This window comes from Eurypyga helias, unplaced genomic scaffold (assembly GCF_000690775.1).
Source record: "Eurypyga helias isolate BGI_N326 unplaced genomic scaffold, ASM69077v1 scaffold47658, whole genome shotgun sequence".
Classification (NCBI taxonomy): Eukaryota; Metazoa; Chordata; class Aves; order Eurypygiformes; family Eurypygidae; genus Eurypyga; species Eurypyga helias.
In genome coordinates, this window is record NW_010265902.1 from 1 (window position 1) to 6,441 (window position 6,441).

Sequence of the window (6,441 nt, forward strand, 5' to 3'; positions counted from 1 at the left end):
GCTGGGGAGGGAGGAGAGGGGACCCTGAGGCCGCTTGTCCTGGAGGGAGTTGCTGGCCCTGGAGGGAGCGGTGCCAGGCTCTTCCGCCCTGGCTGCTGGCAGGGCTCGCAAAGGGAGCGAGGGGCCGGCCTTGAGCGCGTGCTCTGGCTGCTCATGGCGCATACTCCCAGCCCCCGGCCTGCTCGCTGTTGCCTTGAAGGGGAGGATAGTTGCAGAAAAGGTTTCGCAGCAGCGTTACCGTAAAAGACAAGTACCCCTCACAGCTGAGGTGGCCAAACCTGCCTCCGTGGGTTTGGCCCTGGTGGCTTTGAGTAGCCGCCAGCCTACTGGCCCCCTCAGCTTGGGAGCGGGGCTGCTAGCGAGCGCAACTCCTTGGACCTACAGCCCCTCTTCCTGAGGCAGCAGCTAGGGGTTCCAGCCTGGGGCAGTCGTCTGCAGCCACCACCCTGTCTGGCCACCTGCCCTGAAAAAGGACGCGAGCTGGGTGCTTGTGTTGGAAGGAGGCAGATCTCGGCTGTGATGAACTAGAACAGCAGCCTGACTGTACGGAGAGGGCTGACGTTGCGTGTGCCCGCGACACGGAACAAGCGTAGTAATCCTAAACCGGGATGTGTGTACAGGGAAAAAGTGAGATGGAACATGAGGAACTAGGTATTGACGTAAATCTGTTCTTGCGAGTGCTCTGTACCCTTCCAAACAATGTAATAAGGCAGTTAATTAAAATGCAACCCCACCTTATTTATAGCGTCTCCCTGTTGACAACTTGAGTACTGCTGGTTTTAGACGAGTGGTCTGAGGCTGAGCTTGGTTTGGACATACCCACTGGCAGTCAGGAGAGATTTGGTATTATAACTCTGCCCAAGAGTAAAGAAATTCTTAAAGGAATTTCCTCTTCCTGTGACATCCATCATAGTAGTCGAGATCGACCAATTGCTGCTTCCACAGGTATTTCCTCTGAGGTGTTCCTGCATGAACTTCGTGACCTACAAAAGGACAAATTTCCCCTCCCTTCTCCCAGAATAAGCCCTTACAGGAGCAGGTGGCGGTTTTGAAGTTAGCCTCTAGCTTAGCTGACTGACCTTCTCTGTGCTTTCTCTATAGCTAACGGGTTCCTTCAGACATCAGTTGAAAGAACCTTAAGGTTTAGCTCCTTAATCTTCATCTGGTGGGGTCACTCTCGCTTCACCGAATGCCAGAATTTAATGAGATGAGCAGGCTAACTCAGACCGGCACCTAAAGTTAGCAGTAAAAACACTTCTTTTTAGAGACCAGATCTCATCTCCAAACACTTTTTAGAGACCAGATACTTGATTCCCTCACCTTCCTTCAGAAAGCAGAACAAAGGGAATGCATGGACTGAAATACACGTGCACCTATCGGTCCTACCAGCCAGTCTTGCTGTGGAAGCAAGCGGGGTCATTTTGCCAATGTGTTTTTCTCCAGGAGGTTTTTAGCTTTTTTAGAAGGTTTTTCAGAACTCAGGGCAAATTAACCATTTTTTTGTTTTACTTTTCTGAAAGTTTGCTTTCAGCCTTTCTAGCTCCCAGCCCAGTTATCACCATTGTTCCTCAACGGCACAGAAACCAGAGCTGAATGTGTGGGCCCCTGGGACATGATCTTTTGTATGGCAGGGCGGGAAGGGCAGCACGGTCTGCGGTCTCTTGAACCTAGGGCTGGCTCCGGGCGAGATGGCCATCCCCTTTCAGTCTTGCTGCAGTGAATGAAAACAGGACTGTGCTCAGTTACCCACCTTGTTCTGTATTGGGGGCTGCTGCTCCTGCGTCAGAGTCAGCAGAGGGAAAGCAGACCTGTACCTTGGCTGCTCCATCCTGTCATCAATTAGAATTTAACGTGAAAAAGAGCGGGCTCAAGCATGCCAGGGCAGAAACTAGTCGGTCTACAGTGTGGGCATGGTAGCAATTCCAGCAGAGGTGTAACAGGAGACTTGGGACAGCGATGTCTTAAACCACTGAAGCTGGACGTGGGTCAAAGCCCTGGCATGTTCTGGGTCAAACCATTCTTTAAATTGTTTTGTCCAGTCTGGTTGGAAGTACAGAGGTGCCTGAGGTCTTTGAAGTTTTAAAGGAGCTTAAAACGTGTTGTCTTGACTAGCAGCTAATACAGTTCCTGAGCTATCATTCCTGTTGTGTATGCTGTGACAAAGATCCCATAGGACAATACTTGTTTTTGCTAACTGGGTGCTAAACACCTCGCCAGTCTATGGCCAGACATCAACAGTCTAAAGTGAATCACATAGTTGAACAGCCACAGGAAATTGTGTGCAAGTCCTGCAATAAAGCCTTTCGGCTATTTTATTTTATTCTACAAATAGAGACAACTGTCCATCATTAAATGGCAAAAAAAAAAAAAAAAATAGTTTGAGTTGTATATAGCATGAAACAGCAGTTTCCTTCACAAAAAAACCCATTTCTAATTCATTAGTTTATTACAAAATATCCACTCACAAAAAAGCACAAGCACTATCTTTATACTTGTGAAATGAGTTGATATTTCATATACAAAATAATTTCCACATAATTCCATATAATTTTATTTTATATAGAAATAGGTCATTATTACAACAGCTGTACAATACACTACTTTTTATTTAATAATTACATAAAATCTTTCTTAGAAACATATCAACAGAAAACATACAAAAAAAGCGAAAAGTGCATTTCTTTCTTTTTTTTTTCCCCCCCTCCCCAAAGGAAAATTCAATCCTAAATGTTATAATGAAAGAGATATGTAATAGTCTGCAGCATCCCGAGTCAGTGGGCCAAAACACAGTGCATATTCCCCAGAGACTTGCAGTAGGCGAGTTATTTAGGTTGAAGAAGGATCCGTGTTGCAGTGTCGGAGAGTTGCATGGTTGTGGTTCTGTTTCGCAATCACAATTCACATAGAAAACAGTCCAGTGTGGGTTGTGGGTTCATTTGTTTGTTCCTAGTCGGGTCAAACAGTTAGGGTAAGCTGCATAATACTTTTCAGACTCTAAATCAAGGGTTATGACATCTTCAGCAACGACTGGGCTTTCTCCTCCACTGGATGTGCTAATTTGGCCACAAGAATAAGGAGACAAACTTCTCTTTACAGAAAGTGCCTAGGTTTTGTCCTCTGTGCAGTTGTGCAAAATAATAACAATAATCATAATAAAAATAATCTCTTGTTCTCTCCTCGATAGACCTTTGACGCAGTGCTTTTCATACACAAAAGAAGAACCGAAACAGTGAAGGCCAAGTACCTCATGAGTCTGTCGACAGGCTTTTGGAATCGCCAGATCGCTTTCAGTGAGACGCCAAGACTGAACGCCTCCTCCCGTGCACCCAGGGGGGACGGAGGCTGTACAGGATAGTGTTCCTCTGTGTGTTGCTCTGCCAGTACGTACCGTGCTCGCGTGACAGCGCAAGCTGCATCCGGCGTGCCGTAAACGCGCTGTCTGTGGCAGTCTGCGCTCTGTGGCGTACTTCTGTCACAGAGCTTTGAAAGGAAATACTTGTGCAAAAGCCGAAACAGTAATTACAGAGTCATTCTCTTCTGCCCTGTGTGCCCATTGGTTAAAGCTAATCGTGCATTGATTGTGCTGGTGGGACTCTTATCGCAGTGGCTGTGGTAAGTTTGACGATTCCGATAAGCTATTGCTTCTTCTTGATGTTAGTTGCTGCTGCTGCTGCTGTGTCTGATGATATCCCAGATTTCCTTGCTGTGGCGAGTAAGGTGGCAGGAGCAAAGAATCGGGTGGCTCGCTGTGCAAAGAACTTGGTGTTTGCACCTACAGATAAAATAAAATTCATCGTGGTGTTCGACTCTTTCACATGTTAAAGCTCTTCGCCCTCAGCATAGGGAGCGCTTAAGAATACGACTACTTTGCTGGCTTTCATTGCTGGGGCTGTTTGGCATGGGGTTAGATTACCTAATGCTAGAAGGAATGGGCATAAATCACAATAAAGAACATTACAATTAGGCATTGAGAAGAGTTTTCTAACAGGAATGTGCTGCCTAGGATTTGCAGGTTATCCTGAAAAGCTGGTTTAGGAACGGGGTGGGCGAACCTGCCAGAAATGACCCAGATGGATGACAGAAATGAAACTCAAGTGGAACAGGGAATCCTAGTGTACCTCATGCTGCCCCTTCCAGCCCCTCCCTTTTGTGAGTTTACAGCGGGGTGTGACCTTGCAGTGGTGAAACCCGTGTGCATTTTGCAGATGCTTTTACGGGGAGCGGTATCTGCCATAGTTTTTTCATTAATTCTCAGCTTTGATAGGGATTTCATTTCAATAGCAAAAGTTTAATCATTTGAGGTTGATGATACTCTTTCAGTGATGCCAGTGGATATGTGATCAGGTTTTATAGACTCAGTTCAGCTCCTTTTGAGTTAACACAGACACCTAATTTCCCCTCTTCCCCATTACTTTAATATGTGTTGAATTAGGTAAAAAGTATTTTCACATCTTCAGATCACCTGGGTCTTCCAGGCAATGTGCTCCAGTTTATCTTCTTTGCCTTGTGGAGTTGAGAAAACATGTTAATTTACTGAAGGGATCCAGATATCTGATCTAGATCTCATTTTATGTCGATGCTGGTAATTAAAAATAATCTTTTGACTTGTAAACTAAGCAAAATTTATAGCAAATAAAGAGTACAGAATAAATCCTAAGGCAGCAATTTTCTCCATCTAGAAACACACTTTAAATATATCCAGGATAATCTGATTATCTTTCCCATATGGAAGGGTACACGGCACTGTATCAGCGTCTCACACATTTCAGTATCTCTAAAATGGCCATTGCTGCCACGACCGGGCTCCCGCTGAAACCTGGGACCCCGTTTGCCAGAGCCCGCTCGCTGCCTTAGTCCACCTGTACATTTTGTGCATCATCCTCTTTGCCCTACCCTACCTGCAGGTAGCGTTGCTGCTGATGCTGTTGGTGCTGGAGTTGCATAGGTGGCAGAGAGGATGGCTGGGAAGGAGGCGGAGTGGCGAACCCTTGGTTTAACACGGCTTGTCCCATCAGTATGATTGGAGAGCTGCTGCTGGAAGTCTGCACTTCCAAACTTTGAAACATCTGTGGCGTTTGAGAATACCTGTGGAAGACAGAAGCAAAACAGTCAAGAACAAACTGTTGGAAGCAAAGGTCTTCTCATAGGGTAAGGATGGTAGTCCCTATTCATCATAAATAATTCCCAATAAAGGATTCCAGTGCACGGGGCCTGGTAATTGGAATGATGGCACCATCAGCAGCACTGTTTTCCCCTACCCCGTGCATAAGCTGGACTTGGAGGGCAGAATGCAGCTCACCTCAAAATCCAGACCACATTTTACATTCATTAAAGATTCTGGTTCCTGCGTGTCTTCTCTTCAGCCACAGCATTTACATCCCAGGCTCATTAAACCAAAGGGCCGTTGATTCTGTATGGATATGCTGAGCTCTGAACTGCAGCGCAAGAGAAGTGAACACACCTCCCATTCTGCCTGTGGGGTGGCAGAAAGACGGCTAGGGCTGAGTGCTCCTTACGCTGCTCATACGCATATTGCCACGGAGGGTCAGCAGTTCCTGTCACTGTGAGCCGCGTCGTTGGAACAGAAGGAGCCTCTCGAAGTCCTCTGGCATGAGGGATGGGGCAGAAACAAAACACTCAGCTCCTCTTGCCAGTCTGCTTTTGCACAACAGACCTTAAATGCATGTTGTTTTGTGGAAGGCCGTGGGCAAAACCGCGATGGAGCTATTGCCAACCCAGCCTAATTCTGTTTATCCTGTAATGGGTGATGAGATCATCGTGTGGCATGTGTGTTCGCTCAACAGCTGTTCAGCATTAGGGGTTAGTCAGGAACTCTGTGGTTTGGGTACTTGAACTGGGATGTGAGCTCCTAAAAAAGGGTCCTGTGAGTCAGGAGGTCCATATAACTGGGAGAGGTATCTTTGCAAACCAGGCCTGTTTAGATGCTTAAAAGCAGATCTAAAATGTTGTATATTTAAAGTCAAAGAGCTTAACTCGAGATAATCTTAAACTGCAATAGCGATGTTTAAAAAAGCAGCACTGTGTGCCGACATTGCCGAGGTGAAATATGGAATTACCTTTAAAGTAATGCTGTGCAAACCAGCTGCCTTGTTCTTTTAGCCGTTTGCAAGCAAGAACAGTGGGAAAAAACAGCTAAGAAAAAAATTCTGATGTTTTCTGCTTCCTTCATCCGTGTTTTGAGGAGACAAACGACCGAGGCAGTAGTTTGTTTCGCAGCTTTTCCAAGGGTGCTTGAGGCACCAGGGTTCTTTCGGTTCTGCCGGTGTAGGTTGTGTGTAGCTCGACTGGCACCTGTCACTCGAACTGGGCCAGTGCTGACTTTCTCTTTCACACTGACCATGGTGGGCCAGAAGTTCCGGTGCTGAAGCAAATCAGCATCTGAGGGAGACGCTGGAGGGAAGGAAGGGATGCCATCCAGAA

The 6,441-nt window shown here is 46.4% G+C and overlaps 1 long non-coding RNA gene across 1 annotated transcript; it reads right to left on the reverse strand.

Moving 5' to 3' along the window:
* Positions 1 to 2,280: 2,280 nt before the first annotated feature.
* On the reverse strand, positions 2,281 to 5,085 carry LOC104513508. Its single transcript, XR_727927.1, has 2 exons — positions 4,899 to 5,085; positions 2,281 to 3,772 (listed from the first exon to the last, which is right to left on the reverse strand). It is a non-coding gene; the product is annotated as an uncharacterized LOC104513508 (long non-coding RNA).
* Between the last annotated feature and the right edge of the window lie 1,356 nt (positions 5,086 to 6,441).